This window comes from Odocoileus virginianus, chromosome 26, assembly GCF_023699985.2.
Source record: "Odocoileus virginianus isolate 20LAN1187 ecotype Illinois chromosome 26, Ovbor_1.2, whole genome shotgun sequence".
In the NCBI taxonomy this organism is placed as follows: domain Eukaryota; kingdom Metazoa; phylum Chordata; class Mammalia; order Artiodactyla; family Cervidae; genus Odocoileus; species Odocoileus virginianus.
Genome location: NC_069699.1, coordinates 44144151 through 44152284, shown reverse-complemented (window position 1 = coordinate 44152284; position 8134 = coordinate 44144151).

The following is an 8134-nucleotide window of genomic DNA, read 5'->3' as shown; positions in this document are numbered from 1 at the left end:
CGGCGAGCCTGGGCGTATTGCGACACGACCCGACCCGATGCTGTCCACCCGCCTCGCCTCTCGGTTCCTTTTTCCTTCCCCCCGAAATCTGCGGGGCAGCTTCGAGCTGCCAGACTCCTGAGTCAAGCGGCACTGTTCTGCCGGGATTAACCACACACACAAATAATGTGATCATAACTCCTGGTTCTAGGCCCGGTCCAAAATTCTCCTGTTGATTCGAATCCTCCCTGCAGACAGCTCTCCTCCCTCCCCATACCCCTGAGCGAAACTGACAGGGGAGGCTTCACTGGTAATCCCGTTTTAAAAATGAGCAAATTGAAACTGGCAAGGTCAATTAAAGTCACAGGGCTGTTGGGTGCTGGGCTCAGCACGAGCAAACGTGCCCCATCCTCAAGCCCTAGCCCCAGAGACGGAGGCCAGGGTTTGAGCCTCGAGGGGGATGAAGGACTATGAAAATGAGATTACATAACAGTGGTAATGGCTAGCTGTAAAGAACCCGCCTGACAATGCATAAGTCGAAAATGTTGCGGGTTCGATCCCTGGGTCAGGCAAATCCCCTGGAGTAGGAAATGGCAACCCACTCCAGTATTCTTGCCTGGAGAATCCTATGGACAGAGGAGCCTGGCGGGCTGCTGTCCACTGGGTCACAAAGAGTCAGACACAACTGAAGAGACTTAGCAGTAGTAATACCAGCTAGTGTTAACTGAGAAATTCCTAGAGGCAAGCCCTTCGCAAGTTATTAGGACCTGATAACATGGCTGACTTTGAGGGAGATCACTGGGTTTGGTCCCAGCACCTACAGGGTGTAGGAACAGGAGCACTCACCTCTGCTCTTAGCAGGTCCCCTGAGCCCCAGGGGGATGAGGGTCCCCAGAGTGGGAGTAGGGAGGGGACAGTTATCACAGATTCTGTCACTTGCCCCATGAGGTGGTTACCCTTTACTATGTCTTGTACAGGAAGGAGCTCTATTTTACATTACTGAGGAGAGAAAGGGACCCCCTCAAATCAGTGGCCGAGGAGGAGGCTGTGTCAGATCCGTGGGAGGCAAGTGGCCAGGCCTTGCTCACCTGTGCCCTCTTGTCTTTTGCATGGCCCACACTCAGAGCTCTGGGTCGTGAGGGGCAATGGACTGAGTGTGTGTGTCCTGCACCCCATCTCAGTTGCTCCTTGCCTGTTCCTCTGCTGGCCTGGCACCCAGATGTCCAGCCACACCCTAAGCCAAGTGCATCCCATGGGCCTTGGCTCCTGCTGGCCCAAACCACGGAGGCCTGCCCACCCAAGGTTGGCCCCAAAGCTGGCAAGGGCTGCAGGCTAGATCAGAGTGAGATAGCCCCAAGGGTATGCCACGTCAGAGACCAGACATGTACCTCTGCCCTGTCTGATAAGAAAGGACATACCTTTGAAACTTTTGTAAGCTCTGTGCCTTCCTGCAGCAGTTATTCTACATACAAATCCCTGGTCACCACATCTAACCTTCTGAATCAAATCTCTGGAGAAGGATTGATTGCTGTTGTTTAGTCACTAAGTCGAGTCTGACTCTTTATGACTCTATGGACCAGCCCACCAGGTTCCTCTGCCCATGGAATTTCCCAGGCCAGTATACTGGGGTGGGTTGCCATCTCCTTCTCCAGGGGATCTTCCCACCCCAGGGACTGAAACACCACTGAGCCACCAGGGAAGCCCTACGGGGCAGGGCCTAGGACTCTGCATTTCTATGAAGACCCTCAGGCAGTTCTGTTTTGGTGTTCTGCGAACTCTCCAAAGGAAAACACCAGGGAGATCTGAGTCCAGTGCCTTGCTGGTTGCCCCATGGGGCTGAGTGAAGCACTGAAAGATCAGCTATGGTGGGGAGATGTCTGTGCCATGGTGTAAACGAGTAAAGCAAGGTACAGAACAGCCTGTAGAGTGTGATTCTATTTCTGTCAAAAATAAATGAAAGTGTGCACACGCATGCATGTGTTCTCATGCACATGCATGTTCGTAAGTGTGCCTGGGCAAAGCAGAGGCTGCAAGGATGCACTTCAAGTCACAGGGGACTTTGGAGGCATTGGGACCTTATGGTAAAAGCTATAATTTCCACCTGTGGAAACTGGATAATTATCCTGCAGCCATAAATGTGCCAGAAAAACCCACTGGTTAATTTTTCTCTTCATTTCAACAAGGCTATTTGGTTTCTATGAATTTTTCTTTGGTTGAAATTTATTGTTAGTAAACACTTTTATAATCCACCCCCTCCCCCAACCTGCCACCAAAAAAAAAACAACAACCAGCCAGCAAAACCAAATTCTATCTTGAAAAATTACTGTGTCGATTGGGAGATGCACTTTTATGAATGTGCTTTTGCTTATCATTTCTCGTGATTATGTAAAGCTGCTTCTGTGTTTCATAAGCCAGGCCACTGCCCTGATGTTTTTGAGTTGGGAGCAAACCTCCAGGCGGCGGGGGTGCTCACCAGTGGGGGCCCCTCCTGCCCTTGCGCAGCTGTCTGCATGAAAGGCAGGGCAGAGCTATCATGATGAGCTCCTGCACGTCGCCTGAGTGGACACCAATGAGGCGTGAACGGGCCCTGAGCAGCTGTGATCCTGAGTAACAGCACTGGGCATCGCTTTGGCAGTTCGGGTCTATGTCATGCTCCTGGGGCAGGCCTGGGCTGGCGCTGGGGGCCCAAGCCAGCACTGAGCTTGCAGTGGAGCCAACAAGCCAGTCTGGGTCTTCAGGACACTTTCTTTGATTCACATCCAGGACTGAAGGCCTTGGGGGCCTGACGTGATTCCTGTGTGAGTGTGTGTTTGTGAGTCCAGCCTGGTGTTTCCTAACGCCCTGCAGAGGGCCCACTCTCGGACACTGTCTAACAGGAGTGTAGGTTGATGAAGAACTGAGCTTTAATAAATCCATCTCTCCTTTTTTTAAAAAAAATTTATTTATTTATTTGGCTGCTCTGGGTCTTAGTTGTAGCATGTGGATCTAGCTCCCTGACCAGGGATCAAACCTGGGCCCCGTGCACTGGGAACTCAAGAGTCTTAGCCACTGGACCACCAGGGAAGTCCCCATCTCTCCTCTTAGTGCCACAGATTTCCTTCCAGAGGCATTTTTGGTGAAATGCTTCTTTTGATAATGATGCCCCCAGGAATGTGAGCTCTCACACAGTTAACTCACAGAACCTCTGACTTTTCTGATTTGACTTTTGTTATTGTCCTTGTTTTTTAAAACACGTTTCCCCACTACAAAGGTAAAAGGAAAGCATGCTCATTGTAAAAACCTGGAAGGTATAGAAAATTTAAAAGTAAACTAAAATTGCACATAATTCCACTCAAAGAGGACCACTGTTAAAAGTCATTGGTTCATTTATTTATTTTTTTTTGCCACATCGTGCTGCATGCAGGATCTTAGTTCCTCAGCCAGGGATCGAACCCGTGTCTTCTGCAGTGGAAGCTCAGAGTCCTAACCACTGGACCAGGACTTCACTCATTTGACAAATACTGATTTATTACAGTTGTTATGTAGAGAACAGAATAGGGTCAAGGGTTAGGGAGAGGGGCTGGAGAGTAGAATTGGGCATCCCCTCAATAGGTGTTTGCTTTTTTTTTTTTTTATATTGTCAAGATCATATAAAACTTACCATTTTCTTTTACATTCTCCCATTCAGTTCAGTTCAGTTGCTCAGTTCTGTCCGACTCTTTGCGACCCCGTGAATCGCAGCATGCCAGGCCTCCCTGTCCATCACCGACTCCCGGAGTTTACTCAAACTCATGTCCATCGAGTTGGTGATGCCATCCAGCCATCTCATTCTCTGTTGTCCCCTTCTCCTCCTGCCCTCAATCCCTCCCAGCATCAGGGTCTTTTCCAGTGAGTCAACTCTTCACATGAGGTGGCCAAAGTATTGGAGTTTCAGCTTCAGCGTCAGTCCTTCCAATCAACACCCAGGACTGATCTCCTTGCAGTCCAAGGGACTCTCAAGAGTCTTCTCCAACACCACAGTTCAAAAGCATCCATTTTTCGGTGCTCAGCTTTCTGCACAGTCCAACTCTCACATCCATACATGACCACTGGAAAAACCATAGCCTTGACTAGATGGACCTTTGTTGGCAAAGTAATGTCTCTGCTTTTTAATATGCTATCTAGGTTGGTCATAACTTTCCTTCCAAGCAGTAAGCGTCTTTTAATTTCATGGCTGCAATAACCATCTGCAGTGATTTTGGAGCCCCAAAAAAATAAAGTCTGACACTGTTTCCACTGTCTCCCCATCTATTTCCCATGAGGTGATGGGACCAGATGCCATGATCTTAGTTTTCTGAATGTTGAGCTTTAAGCCAACTTTTTCACTCTCCTCTTTCACTTTCATCAAGAGGCTTTTTAGTTCCTCTTCACTTTCTGCCATAAGGATGGTGTCATCTGCATATCTGAGGATATTGATATTTCTCCCGGCAATCTTGATTCCAGCTTGTGCTTCTTCCAGCCCAGCGTTTCTCATGATGTACTCTGCATATAAGTTAAATAAGCATGGTGACAATATACAGCCTTGATGTACTCCTTTTCCTATTCTTCAAAGACATCATATTGATTAGCTGTGTATTGTCACATCATGGAGCTATGTCCTCATTTATGAACCATCCTTTAGTGATGGGTATTTGGAGTGCTTCCAGGTTTTCACCAAGATATATTACCCTGCAGTTAACATGTGGTACCTAAATCCTTGTTGTCCTGGTAGCTTAGCTCTGAACTGGGAGTTCTCAACTAGGAAACTTCTAAGTCAGAGGGTGGCAACCATTCCAAAGCCCTTGATACGTATTTGGCAAAGAGCTCTCCAGCAAGTCTGGTTCTGTGACTCTGGTACTTCTGCCTCTTAGTAGATCCGTCCCAGATTGTGCCTGGGGGAGAGGGTGGAGGGAGGGAATCCAAGACCCCCATGGCCTTGGATGGATCCCTCACCTCTGTAAAATGGGCTCATTCTTAAAATAAACAGAGGTGTATTCTTGTTTTCCCTTTCTTTGACTAGGGGAAGCACATTCAAGGGTGGGAGACTGCCTTCATTTTAACAGTACTGTGAGCTCTCTTTGGTAGTGGTATGTAGGCAGCAGGAGTGATTGGAGACTGTACCCTCCGAGAGTATTCTGAGATGACTTTTGTAGATGGTTTTCTCCAGGATACCTGCAAACTCTGGGACGTGGGCATTGGGCGGGGCGCCCCATGATAGGAAGGCAGTGGTGGGGAAAGGGAACCAGGTATATGTATATCCTTGGGTATACACTGTGGAACAAACTGTTTTCCAAAGTGATTGCACCATTATGTAATTTCACTAGCAATGGATGCCAGTTCTGATTTCTGCAGATTCTTGTCAATCCTTGTTATTGTCTTGTCTTTTTTATTTTAATCAGCCTTATAGGTGCAAAGTGGTATCTCATGGTGGTTTTGTCATTTACTGCTTTTTAAAAAAATTATACAAGTAACAACACATGTCCTTTGCAGAAAATTTGAGAATATAACAAAAATATTGTGATGGTCTGTTTTATGTCATTCAGCTATGCTGTAGTCCCCAATTATTCAATTAAACACTAACCTAAGTGCTGTTGTCAAGACACCTTATAGATGTGATTAAATCCCATAGTCAGTTGATTTTAAGTAAAAGAGATCATTCTAGATAACCTGGGTGGTTATCTAGAATATCTGATTCAGCTGGTTGAAAGGCTGAAAAAGAAAAACTCCTTCAATGGCAGTTCCACCTGAGCCCAAGGGTCTAGCCTGCACTTCCTGACAGGTTGCCCTGCAATTTGTGACTTACCTGATCAGCCACTCTCCACTCTCCCTGCCATGGAGCAATTCAATTCCTTGTACCAAATCTCTTAATATAGACAGTTTCTGCTTCTCGGCTTGAACTCTGATACACAAAGAGGAAAACTTCATCCTCCATAATCCCACCATCCAGGGTCACCGAGGACAACATTTTGGTTATTTCCTTTCAGTCTTTTTTCTCCATGAATATAAATATTTCAAGCAAGGTCATGACCCCTCTGGTTTACATCACTGTGCATCTTAAATTCTTTTCCACAGAGTCCACGTGCTTTTCTCCCCCAGGATTATCACTGGGCAGAGGAAGGTTATCCACTGACCCCCCTTGGTTGGACATTGCTTTGGCATTTGCACTGTAACAAACAATATGTGTGCTTTCAGAATAGCTAGCACTAGCTTCCAGGAGAGAGGACTTTTTTCTTCTGGTTTTCACTGTGTGTCCTTGGCCAATCTCAGGACCAAATTGGGTGGCTGACCCTTTGTATCACCACCAAAGGCCACGGCTTCAGGCACCTGGCATTCCTAACAGGTGAGCACCAGGCTGGAGCCCAGCCAAGCCAGGCCTGCTTTTCTTGCACACAAAAGAAAAGTGCCTAGTCACTGCAGCTTGTGATCTGAGTAGCGGAGCCTGGGCACCTCCCCTGCGCTGGGAGCAAGGAGTCAACCCCCATCAGCTCCTGTCTGGGGGCACTGTGCCAGGCTGGGCTCCGATAGTGCTATTGACAATCGGGGCACTTCCAGGGCAGCTGGCCTGGCCTGCAGCATGGAGTGGGGAGAGATGTCACCTGTGCCTTGTTCTGACTGCTCCTGTTTCCGAGCAAGCTGGGCAACAGGGGTGGCTTTTGTTCCAGTGGATATTACAGATGTTTTTTGTTTTGTTGTGGTGAGATTAAGTGGATTTCCTCCTGGGCAGTTATTGAATAGCTGAAGTGGTAGTTTCTTAGGCGAGGACTCTGGAGAAAGGCATGGAGATGGATCACTTCCCTGTTGAGAGCCACACAGCTCCTCCTGGGAAACAAGAAGCTGTAGGAGTGCTTGGCTGGGAGGAGCAGTCAGCAGTTATAGGAAGTCCCATGCAGAGCTGGCTGCTCCCGACCCAGGGGAGGTGCCAGGGCTCCCTACTCAGATTACAACACAATGGTTTTTTTCTCCCCACCCCACCCTCAGAGTTAGCAATGACATCTAGTCAGCCTTCCTTCTGGTGACTTTGATGAGGCCTCAAATGACGTTTTGATTCACTCATGAATTTACTTATTTGTTGCATTTGCCAAGGCCTGTGTGCAGGTACTGTGCTAGATGTTTGGAGAAGACGATCCTGTATCAGTTCTCAGCTCACAGGTCATTTTAGGTCAGTGGGGGCCATGCGGCTCTGTCCCTCTGATCTACACAAAGTATTGCCTCCTGAGGCTGCAGATCAGGGAAGGCTCTAAGGAGGAGGTGACCACCGACAGCAAATTTGCCCCCAAGCTGTACCTGTGTCACGCTGGCATGGGTGATGGGGATTGAGACAATAAAGTCATTTCAGATCTGGGCCTTGGCTTTCCTCCTTGGCCGGTGTCCTGGCAGGATGCCTCTAATCCACTCTCCCATTTTCTTACCCTCTCTGGCTTAGGGCTGAGAAAGCCCTCTGAGAACTATACCTGTGAGTGAGGAATAACAGAAGGGGACTGGGAGCAAGGCTGCTGTCACTTCCAAATGTGCTCCGAAATTCTCCAGGGACCCGAAACCTTTCTCCATGGTCCACAAACCCAGAGGGAGGTGGTGGGCGTAAGTCCACTTCAACCCTTGCCTCTGCTGCCCTCTAGCTGGCTGAGCTTGGACGGACGATCTTTGGCCACTCACTCAATGGCCAGTTCCCTCATCTGTGTCCCCCAGATGGTCAGGAGGGTGAAAGTCACTCTGTTCCACAGCGCCCTGCATCCCTGCTCTGTGCCACACTGTGGGTACAGAGGGGCTTCCCAGTTGGCAGTTTCCTACGGAGCCACAGTCTAAGGGGACGGGGCAGGGGTGTGTGCGTGTGGTGTCCAGCACTGGGTTTGAGACAGAATAGCTCTTACCCGCAGCCCCGAGGGTCAGATGGGGACCAACAAATAGGGTCTGTGCCTGTATGTATGTGTCTCTCTCCCATCTTCCCTCTTAACTTGCTCTGAGGTTGAGCTACCAGCCATTGCACAGGTCCATCATCTGAGAGTGCTAAAGTCCTTGGGAGGCATTAATAACCTCACCATCTTGGGCTGGAGCACAAACAGCTCCTCAGGAGCCCAGGGAAACAGAGTGGGCAGTGGAGGGGTGGCGGAGCAGGCTCCCAGGTGTGTCGGCCTTGGACAGGCTCGCTATGGGAGAGCTG